The sequence below is a fragment of the Hakea prostrata genome, chromosome 9 (genome assembly GCF_041222555.1).
Source record: "Hakea prostrata isolate BN-2017 chromosome 9, UWA_Hpros_2, whole genome shotgun sequence".
Classification (NCBI taxonomy): Eukaryota; Viridiplantae; Streptophyta; class Magnoliopsida; order Proteales; family Proteaceae; genus Hakea; species Hakea prostrata.
This window is the reverse complement of record NC_142608.1, coordinates 30,780,149-30,790,177: the sequence shown is the minus strand read 5'-3', so window position 1 is coordinate 30,790,177 and position 10,029 is coordinate 30,780,149.

The window sequence follows — 10,029 nt, the reverse complement described above, 5'->3', positions numbered from 1 at the left end:
CAAAAGTTTCATTAAGCTTTCCAACCAAAGCCTTTTACCTTTAAAATTCCTTAGAATTTTCTTTCTAGGCGTTCGAAGGTTTCATTAAGCTTTCCAACTGAAGCCTTTTACCTTTAAAATTCCTTAGAATTTTTTCTAGGCGTTCGAAGGTCTCATTCGGCTTTCCAACCGAAGCCTTTTGATTTAAAACACCATTCATGTACTGATATACTGCCCCCAATCAAAAGATTTGGTACTCGAATTTAGAAATTGCATTGAAAACCGTAACTCTTCTACATCAAAATTGAAAATATTAAATCACTAAGGATAATATTTCTTCAAATGTCTTGCATTCCATGACCGATCAAGTTTGCACTCAGTTTCTATATGTTGTAACTTGTATGCTCCCGAACCAACCGGCTTGACTATCATGTATGGTCCTTCCCACGCAGGGTCCATCTTCTTTTGATGACATGGATCTGATGCTAGAGTGTTCCTTAGAACTAAATCCCCTATTTGAAATTGTCGATGTTTCACTCGGGTGTTATAATGAGATGCTATCTTGTGCTGGTAGTGTTGAGTTCGTGCAATAGTTCTTGTTCGAACTTCATCCAACAACTTGAGGCTGTCTAGCAATCCTTGTTCATTCGCCTTCTCTTCAAATTCTCTTTCTCGTAGAGTTCCCGCCATTATCTTGACTAGAGCTAACGCTTCTGACCCATAGGCCAATATAAATGGAGTTTCTCCAGTGGGTGTTCGAACTGTGGTTCGGTAGGCCCAAAGGACATTCGGCAATTCATCAACCAATAGGGCTTTGTCGGACTCAAGTCTCTTTTTTATTTGGTCTAATAGGGTTCAGTTGGTAACTTCAACTTGGCCGTTGCTCTGGGGATAAGCTACGGATGACATGCAATGCTAGATCATATAAGTATTGCAGAATTGCTCGAATGGGGATTGTCAAATTGTGTCCCATGATCAGTGACTAGGATTTTTGGGATTCCGAACCTATGAATAATTGACTCCAACACGAACATTTCTACCCTTTTTTCTGTGATCATTGCCAAAGGGGTTGCCGCTACCCACTTGGTGAAGTAGTCGATCGTCACGATAAGATATTCCCAACCACCGGATGCCTTGGTGAACTTTCCATAATATCAATTCCCCACATCGCAAAAGGGATTGGATCCAAAATTGATGTTAGGATCTCTGTAGGCTTTCTTGACACTCTTGCATGAATTTGGCAGTTGTTGCAACAACGAACATATTCCATTGCTTCCTCTTGAACTTTTGGCCAGTATAACCCGAGACTCAGGATTTTGTGTGCCAAGGCCTGACTGTCCATATGTGCCCCACAAATTCCTTCATGAACCTCTGCCAATGCGGTTTTTGATCCCTCAGGCCCAAAGCATCTAAGTAGCAGTCAAAAATAAGATCTTCAATATAATCTTCTGTTGGTGCAACCTAGAGGGGGGGGTGATTAGGTTGTACCTAGTGGTTTATACCAAATTCTTGGTTTGATTGCAATTTCAAAATGAATTAACGGTTTAGAATGAAATCTAATGAAAACAGCAATCACAACACAAAATTTATAGTGGTTCGACTCTACGAGTCTATGTCCACTCCTCTCTTAGCCTCAAGAGAGTTTTCCACTAACGAATCTCTTTCAATACAACGGGTAGAGAGTCAAACCCTTACAATCTTTGTTACGGGGCAAGAGTACCCTTTACAATCTTCGTTCACGGGCAAGAGTACCCAATAGAATAAATTCAAATCAAGCTAGACTAGAATTAAATAACCAATTAAAAATACAAGAAGTATTAGATATTACCTAACAAGGAGAGTGACACTTTACCCCTTGTGTGCGAGTGATGCAATGAATGAATCAAGAATAGCAAGCATCAATAGACTTCAATGGCTTTCAATAATTCCAAGCTTTGCTTCAGTAAAACTTGCTTATTAACTTTGGAATATCCCTCAAAGTCAAATGGAGTTGGGAAAACAGTAATGGTGCTAAAACAATAAGGATTTGCTCTTTCACTTGTGAGTGAGTATGTGCTTGATGGGGGAGAAAAATAATTCTCAAATGGGGGTGGTTGGGCTTTTATAGACCTCAATTCAATGCCCTCCCCATTTCCCCAACGGATATAAAATCTCAGCGAGATTTTATTCCAGACGGTCAGCCGTCTCAAAAGTATCCATTGCAAACAGCTGTTGAGAATATCCGTTTAAAACTAGCCGTTATACTCAAGTCAGGGCCAGACGAACGATCGTCTGGCCTTCTGTTGTTCTGAGAAACAGAAATACCAAAACAGACGGTCAACTGTTTGAGCTCTATTCTGCTAAACAGTTATGGGGCTGGGACATGGCTTGGGTTTTTGGACTTTTTGGCCAACCCTAAGCATTGTTCATCTCACTAACATGTCCTAGGTCACTCTAGTAACATGAATTAAATATAATGGATGCATTTACATATATGTGTATGCGAGAGTGTCCTAAGCCCTAATTCAGCCTAAGTTTTGATCTTCGACTTGATCTTTGACTTGATCTTGATCAACGGTCTTGATACTCATCTTGACTTTGGTTCTTTGTCTAAGATGGTTTGAGTTGGTCTTGAGCTTGTCTTTTCCGTAATTCTTTAATCCGGTTATTTTGCATCGAGATTCACTGTAGTGATGAGCTGGACAAAACATATCTACTTGGAATCATTAGTAGAGTGTTTGTCATCATCAAAACTGATTGAGGCCGATGTGGCAAATGCTGACATGGCATTTCCCAACAATCTCCCCCTTTTTGATGATGACAAACATGCAAGTGATAAGATGATAGAAAAAAAACATAAAACATTACCATTTATGCACTTGGATGATCATATAGCCATGAAGTATGCTTATTACCCCTATTAAGCATCATATTTAGCTATCATATATATTTCCAACCTTCATGCTATAGTCTAAGGAGAATTTTAAGATTTTAACTGAAATTATCCGAACTCCTTAATTTCTCCCCCTTTGTTAGAAACAAAAAGGAGGAAAAGCATGGCATGCTCCCCCTACATATAAAGCTCCCCCTAAATATGAACTTTCTCTGGAATGAAAAAAAACAAGAGAACAGGAGATAAGATTAAAACATAAATGTGCATTTCATCATATGTCATTTACATCAATGAGAGTCATATCAGCAAATGTAAATTTAGGTGTTACCAAGAAGAAATGCAATAGTTATAACAGCATCAAAATTAAAAAATTGTTCAACTGAAAGATTGAAGACAGAAACATAAAACATATAACAAACAAATAGGCATCATCTTCGCTTCCCTCTCCATCGTCTCCACTCCCATCTTCATCCCCACTACCACTGCCACTAGCCTCAATGTCGTCTTCCTCATTGCCTTCCTCATCTCCTTCCTCATCTTCGTCTTCATCGCCTTCTGTGTTGGCGACTCCTGGTGCCGGTAGAGGAGGAATTTTGAGATGAGTCATCATATGCTGCATCATGATGGTTTGATGAGTGATCATCCCTTCAACAGTATCCATGCGATGTCCCATTGAATCAATACAGGCATCAAAGTGCTGTTGCATGTTGGTGAGGCGAGAATCAAGAGCCTAAAATCTTGAGGCAGTAGAAGAGGAGTAGGCAGATGGCTGTTGTGGTCCAGCGGAGGTGCCTTCGACATCCATGGGCTGAGAAGCATCTCATTGACGAGCTTGGGCTGCGGTACGGTTGCAGGAGGGAGTAAGGCCTTTGGCATCTATCTTTGGTGGGGGTGGGGTAGGGTCTTCATTTTTCAGACTGACTTTAAAATGCTTAAAGATTTTGGTAAGGAGACTGCCATAGGGTAGACTTTTGTTCCCAATCACAGCAGACTGAATCATGTAAGAGAGGATGGCATATGGAAGGTAGAGGGGTTGATGGTGAATAATGCAGTAGGTGACATAGGTTTGAAAAGAGGTAATATCAGACCGATGTCCCTTTTTAGGAATGAGGTTCCTTTGAGTGATTTTGCTGATAACTTTGGCTTGTTCAGTGAACATTGTTTCTCTAATGTCCACATGGTAGCGAGGAGGGGTTTCAAGGGGTAGAAGACTTTGGTAGACCGTATCGATCTGAACAACCTCAGGTGGGGTATCCTTGTAGGTCCAAAAATGAAGATCACCTTCAGTGGAGATCTCGCATATAGGGTAAAAGGAGGGGATGGTGAGAATGATATCTACCCCTTTCACATAGGAGGTGACTATCAGATTTGCCCCGGATCCCTCATGTTGAAGATTTTCATAGAAGTGATTCACCAGCCGTCCATAGGTAATTTCCTCAGCATGAAGCATGGATTCCCAATCCAGAGCTTCAAACATTTCCTTGATTGGAAATTTTGAGAAGGCATCAAGGTCAACAGTTGAGCCTTGCATGATGCTACAGGCAGCAACTTTAGGGTACATTCGTTGAGCCTTGGCATCCCTAAACCATTTGTCTATTCTAGGTGGGCTCTCAGGGGGTTGGTTTTGGGAAGAGCGAGGAGTGGGGACTCTAGATGCGGCACCACCACCTCGGACTGAAGGATTCTTGCGACGAGACATGATTGAGCTGTTAATCAAAGAAGATGCCAATAGCAGAGAGCCAAGTCAATAGCGGAAATCATGATAGAAGAAACCAGAGAATATTTCAGGACCGGACAAAAAAAACCAAAAAAAATTGTGCCAAAAACATGTTTTGCTCTAAGGGCATGTAATCTTCATAGGTTTGAAGATGATTAGTTGTTTTTACTCATCTAGAGGCTTGTTTCAACCAACAATTATTCAACAGAATATGGTTTCAACAAGTGACTCAGAGCATAGTTTTTAAAAGGAATGTGAAGAGTTTTGGGAGACTAAAAATAGGGGAAATGAAGTCTTCATGATACCAAAACAGAGGGTTAAAAAAAATACTCTAATGGAAAGGAATTCATAAGAAGAGGGTCAAGAAGAGGTTGCGATCATACTATGGAGTTCTAGTATGACAACACTGTAGTGACCCAAGGAATTTCATCGATAGCATGAACAACAACTCATATGACTAAATCCAGAATTTTATTGTAGTCTATATAAAAAATGAGTTGGGGGTTGAAGAAAGAACACAAGAACTCATGAGTTTGAGGACTTACCAAGAGAAATGCACGCAAGAGGGAGAGAGAGAGAGAGAGAGTTGCTGCAGGTGAGGCTTCAGACGCGCAAGGCAGAGAAGCTAGGGCTGCTGCAAGTTGTATCGTGTGCAATTTGTTAAAGAATTGAAGGAGAAAAAAGGAAGAGAGATATGGGGAGAGTGAAGGAGGAAAGTTAGGGATTTTGAAACGATTTGAAATCGTGGGAAGTGAGAAAGTGATGAGAGGATATGAATGAATTTAAAACACAATCGTGTGTTTTTGAAGAGAGTCGACGACGGACGACCGTCTAAACCAGACGGGCGTCCGTCTGAACCAGACGGGGCGTCCGTCTGAACCAGACGGGCGTCAGTCTGTTTACATTTGTTTGTGTTTTTGAACACAACACAGAGAGCCAAACGGAATTTCCGTTTGGACTCTGTAGTCAGACGGACGACCCTCTTCACTTAGGGGTTTTGTGAAAATATCCGCCAATTGATGGTTTGTATCAATGAATTCAAGGACAACTTCATTCATTTGGATACAATCCCTAAGGAAATGATGTCTAATGTCAATGTGCTTGGCTCGGAGTGAAGCACAGGATTCTTGCTAAGATTGATAGCACTAGTGCTATCACACTTGATAGGACATTTTTCAAGGTGAATCTTGTAATCTAGCAAGGTTTGTTTCATCCAAATTACTTGTGCAGCAATTTACTGGTGGCAATGTACTCTGCCTCGGTTGTCGAGAGAGCAACAAAGTTTTGTTTCTTGCTGAACCATGACACTAGACAGGGTCCAAGCAAGTGACATGTGCCACTTGTGCTCTTCCGGTCAACATGACAATCGGCAAAGTCAGCATCCGAAAAGCTTACCAAGTCAAATCCTTGACTTCTGGGATACCAGAGTCCTAAGTTTGATATGCCTTTCAAATATTTGAATATTCGCTTAACGGCACAGGCATGGGACTGTTTAGGATTAGCTTGATATCTTGCACAAGCACAAACACTAAACATGATATCCGATCTACTAGCTGTTAAGTAGAGAAGGCTTCCAATCATACCTCTATATTTGGTGGCATCAAAAAGTTTTCCATCCTCATCTTTTGATAATTTCAAAGGTGTGCTCATGGGTGTTCCATTTGCCTTTTGAGATGTAACATCAAATTTCTTGAGGAGTTCTTTTATATACTTGGTTTGACTAATAAAGATACCATTTTCATTTTGTTTAATTTGTAGACCAAGAAAGAAGGATAATTCACCCATCATACTCATTTCAAACTCATTTCTCATGCAAGTACTAAACTCATGACACAAGGATTCATTTGTAGCACCAAATATGATATCATCTACATATATTGAACGATTATAATATCATTTTTCTTATATTTTACAAATAGTGTGGTGTCGACTTTACCCATTGAGAATTCCTTTTGGACTAGAAATTTACTTAGTCGTTCATACCAAGCACGTGGGGCTCGTTTAAGTCCATAGAGAGCCCTTTTTAGTTGAAGACATGATTGGAGAAAGTGGAGTCTTCAAAACCCGGAGGTTGTGCAACATAAACTTCCTCCATAATGAATCCATTTAAGAATGCACTTTTCATATCCATTTGATATAGCTTGAAGTTCTTATGGCATGCAAATGCTAATAACATCCTTATGGATTCTAATCGGGCAACGGGTGCATAGGTCTCATCAAAATCAATGCCTTCTTGTTGATTATAACCTTGGGCAACCAATCGTGCCTTGTTTCTAATAACTTGACCATTTTCATCAAGCTTATTTCTAAATACCCATTTGGTACCTATGATGGTATGGTCTTGAGGTCTTTGGATGAGTTCCCAAACATCATTTCTTTCGAATTGATTTAACTCTTCTTGCATGGCCATGATCTCAATAATTGTCAGTTAGGTCCTCTTTAGCATTCTTGGGTTCTATAGTTGACATGAATCCAACATCGTTACAGAAATTTTGGGCTCTGGATCTAGTTTGGATTCCTTGACCTAAGTTGCCTATGACTTGGTCAAGAGGATGGTCTTTCCAAGGAACTACCTCCTTAGGTAATTCTTGAGAGGGGGTCCTACTATCTTCGGGAACAGTTCGAGGTTCTTCTAATGGTTGGTTATCCACTTTTTCCCTAATGACCTGTTCAGTCCTTCCATCAAAATCTTCCTCATCAATTAGAGGTTTATATTTATCCTTAGGTGGAGAGACATCACATGTGACATTCATTGATTCTTCCACAACAAGGGTTCTTCTATTTAGTACTCTATATGCTCTACTGTTTTGAGAATATCTTAGGAAAATTCCCTCATCAACTTTTTCTTCAAATTTTCCTTCAGGATCTCTAGTGTTCAATATGGTGCACTTACATCCAAATATTTGGAAGTGATCAACCCTAGGAACTTTGTTATGATAGAGTTCATATGGTGTCTTGTTTAGGAATTTTCTAATTAGCACATGGTTTAAGACATAACAAGCGGTGCTTGTGGCTTCTGCCCAAAGATATTTAGGCATTGAGAATTCACTAAGCATGGATCTAGCCATTTCTTTAAGTGATTTATTCTTTCTCTCTACTACTCCATTTGATTGGGGAGTTCTAGGAGCAGAGAAGTTATGAGTTATGCCTTCTTTGTCACAAAATTCTCCAAAGTAGTTGTTGTTATCAAATTCCCTTCCATGGTCACTTTGGATAGTGGTTATAAGGTATCCTTTATGATTTTGAATTTTTCTAACAAGAATACTGAATTCTTCAAAAGCATCATCTTTATGCTTTAGAAATAAAGTCCACGTATACCTTGAGTAATCATCAACAATGACAAAAGTATAGTATTTGTTATCATCTTTATGCTTTAGAAATAAGTCCATATGCAATAGTTCTAGTGGTCTACTAGTAGAGACTATGTTTTTGGACTTATGGGATGCTCTAGTTTGTTTTCCCTTTTGAAATGCATCACAAAAGTAGTTTTTGTCAAACTTCATTTTTGAAAGATTTCTAACTAGATTTTTTGATGCAATGATTTCAATTTGTTTTTTATTTATGTGACCTAGTTTTCTATGCCAAATTAGAGTTTCTTCAAGAGACATGAGACAAGTCATACTAAGAGATGATTCATTGAACACACAAGTGTAAATGTTGTCTCTCCTAATACCTTTAATGATTAATTTTTCATTCACATCTTTCGCATAGCAAGAAGAAACATCAAATGTGACTTTATAACCTATGCTACATAATTGACTTACACTAAGCAAATTATATGATAGTTTATCAACTAAATATACATTTAAGATAGATGTACTTCCAATATTAACTTGACCAATGCCAACTATCTTTCCTTTACTATTATCTCCATAGGTGACGCATCCTCCATCATATGATCTAAGCTTTGTGAAGAGCTTTGGATTCGACGTCATATGCTTAAAACAACCACTATCAATGTACCATTCACTTCTTTGAGTGTTCATCAAGCAAACCTACAAAAGAAAGGATAGATGTGCATTGGTCCCCACGTTTACATGGGTCCAAATTGGTAATGTAAAACCCAGCCCTAACCTTGACCCGGAAACCTTGTTATTTGTAGGTCCAGTGACCCGAAGTAAATTAAGAAGTCAGCTTTGGGCCATCCCAGTGGAGGACTTGGTGTCTGGCTTTGAATCCATGAGAGTTGATGATGAGGTTCTATTTATGGAAACTGAATCTTGATGAAGATCGGATTAGTTGATGGACTTGGAGTGCTATCTATCATGGTTTGAAGGCATTTCTACCTATTAGGTAAGTCACTTGATATGTGTGCAAAACCCCTTTAGGATTGGATTTGATCTGAGTCTTCAATTCCCTGTTTAGGAGTTGCTGAACTGATTGGTCGACTGGACCAGTCGACCAATTCACTCGACCAATGGGTGCTGTCTTTGGCAATTAGGTCTTGCTTGCTCTATTTAAGTCCAATCTCGAGTCTACTTCGTATTTTCTGCCTCCAAACTCTTTGGAACGAACCAAAGACCTCTGCAAGTCATCTCCCTTGCATCCTTGGTGTTTTCTTGACGGATCTTCGTCAAAACTCTTCCTTTTGCATCAAAGGTATGTCTACACTCTCTTCTTCTCCTCCATCTCTGTTTTTCTTTCCTTTTTGAGTTGAGACAGTAGAGGAGATGCTGCATTCTCTGTTGCAAACATCTTTGGACTTGTCTCTCATGATCTTTCTAAGGATTAATGGCTAATGTAATGATCTTAACCATGATCATTGCAAGCTTTTGAAGGAATCATGATCAAATCATGATCTAGTCTTTGTTTATCTTTTGATTTGAATTCTGATCTCCTTAGATCTACTATATTGATCATGTTAGTAGTCAATTGCTGTGTTTTCTTTTCATGATCCATGATCTATCAATCTCTAGTTGTTTCTCTTCTACCATACCATGTTTTCTTCATGAATCATGATAGTTACATATATGGTAGGTTTTGTTTCCTTATTTAGATTTATGCTCTTAGGTCTATTTTCTTGAAGATCTAAGTATGCCTTTCATGATACCTTTATCTAAATCAATGATTCATTCTCCCATTGTTCTTGTCTTTGATTTCTATCTTGAATTCTTCAAAAACCATGATTGATGATTATGTTATTGTTTATGTGGGAGGTTGATTACTCGATACCTGATCTTCGGGCTGTGGATCACACTCTCGAGTATGCCAGATAGGGTACCGGCTGGGAGGATGTGACAGATTGGTATCAGAGCCCAAGGTTCGAGGAAATCCTAACCACAAAAGACAATAACTGAACATTCCTGAGTCATAGATCTGAAATGACTCCTCTACTCTTAGAAGTGAGTAATAGAACACTTGGATTAGAAACTTAACCTATGAAGCATAACAGAACATTTCTGAATAACATACCATAATTATACTTAAACAAATGTCACTAATGCAAATAAAAGAAAGGTGC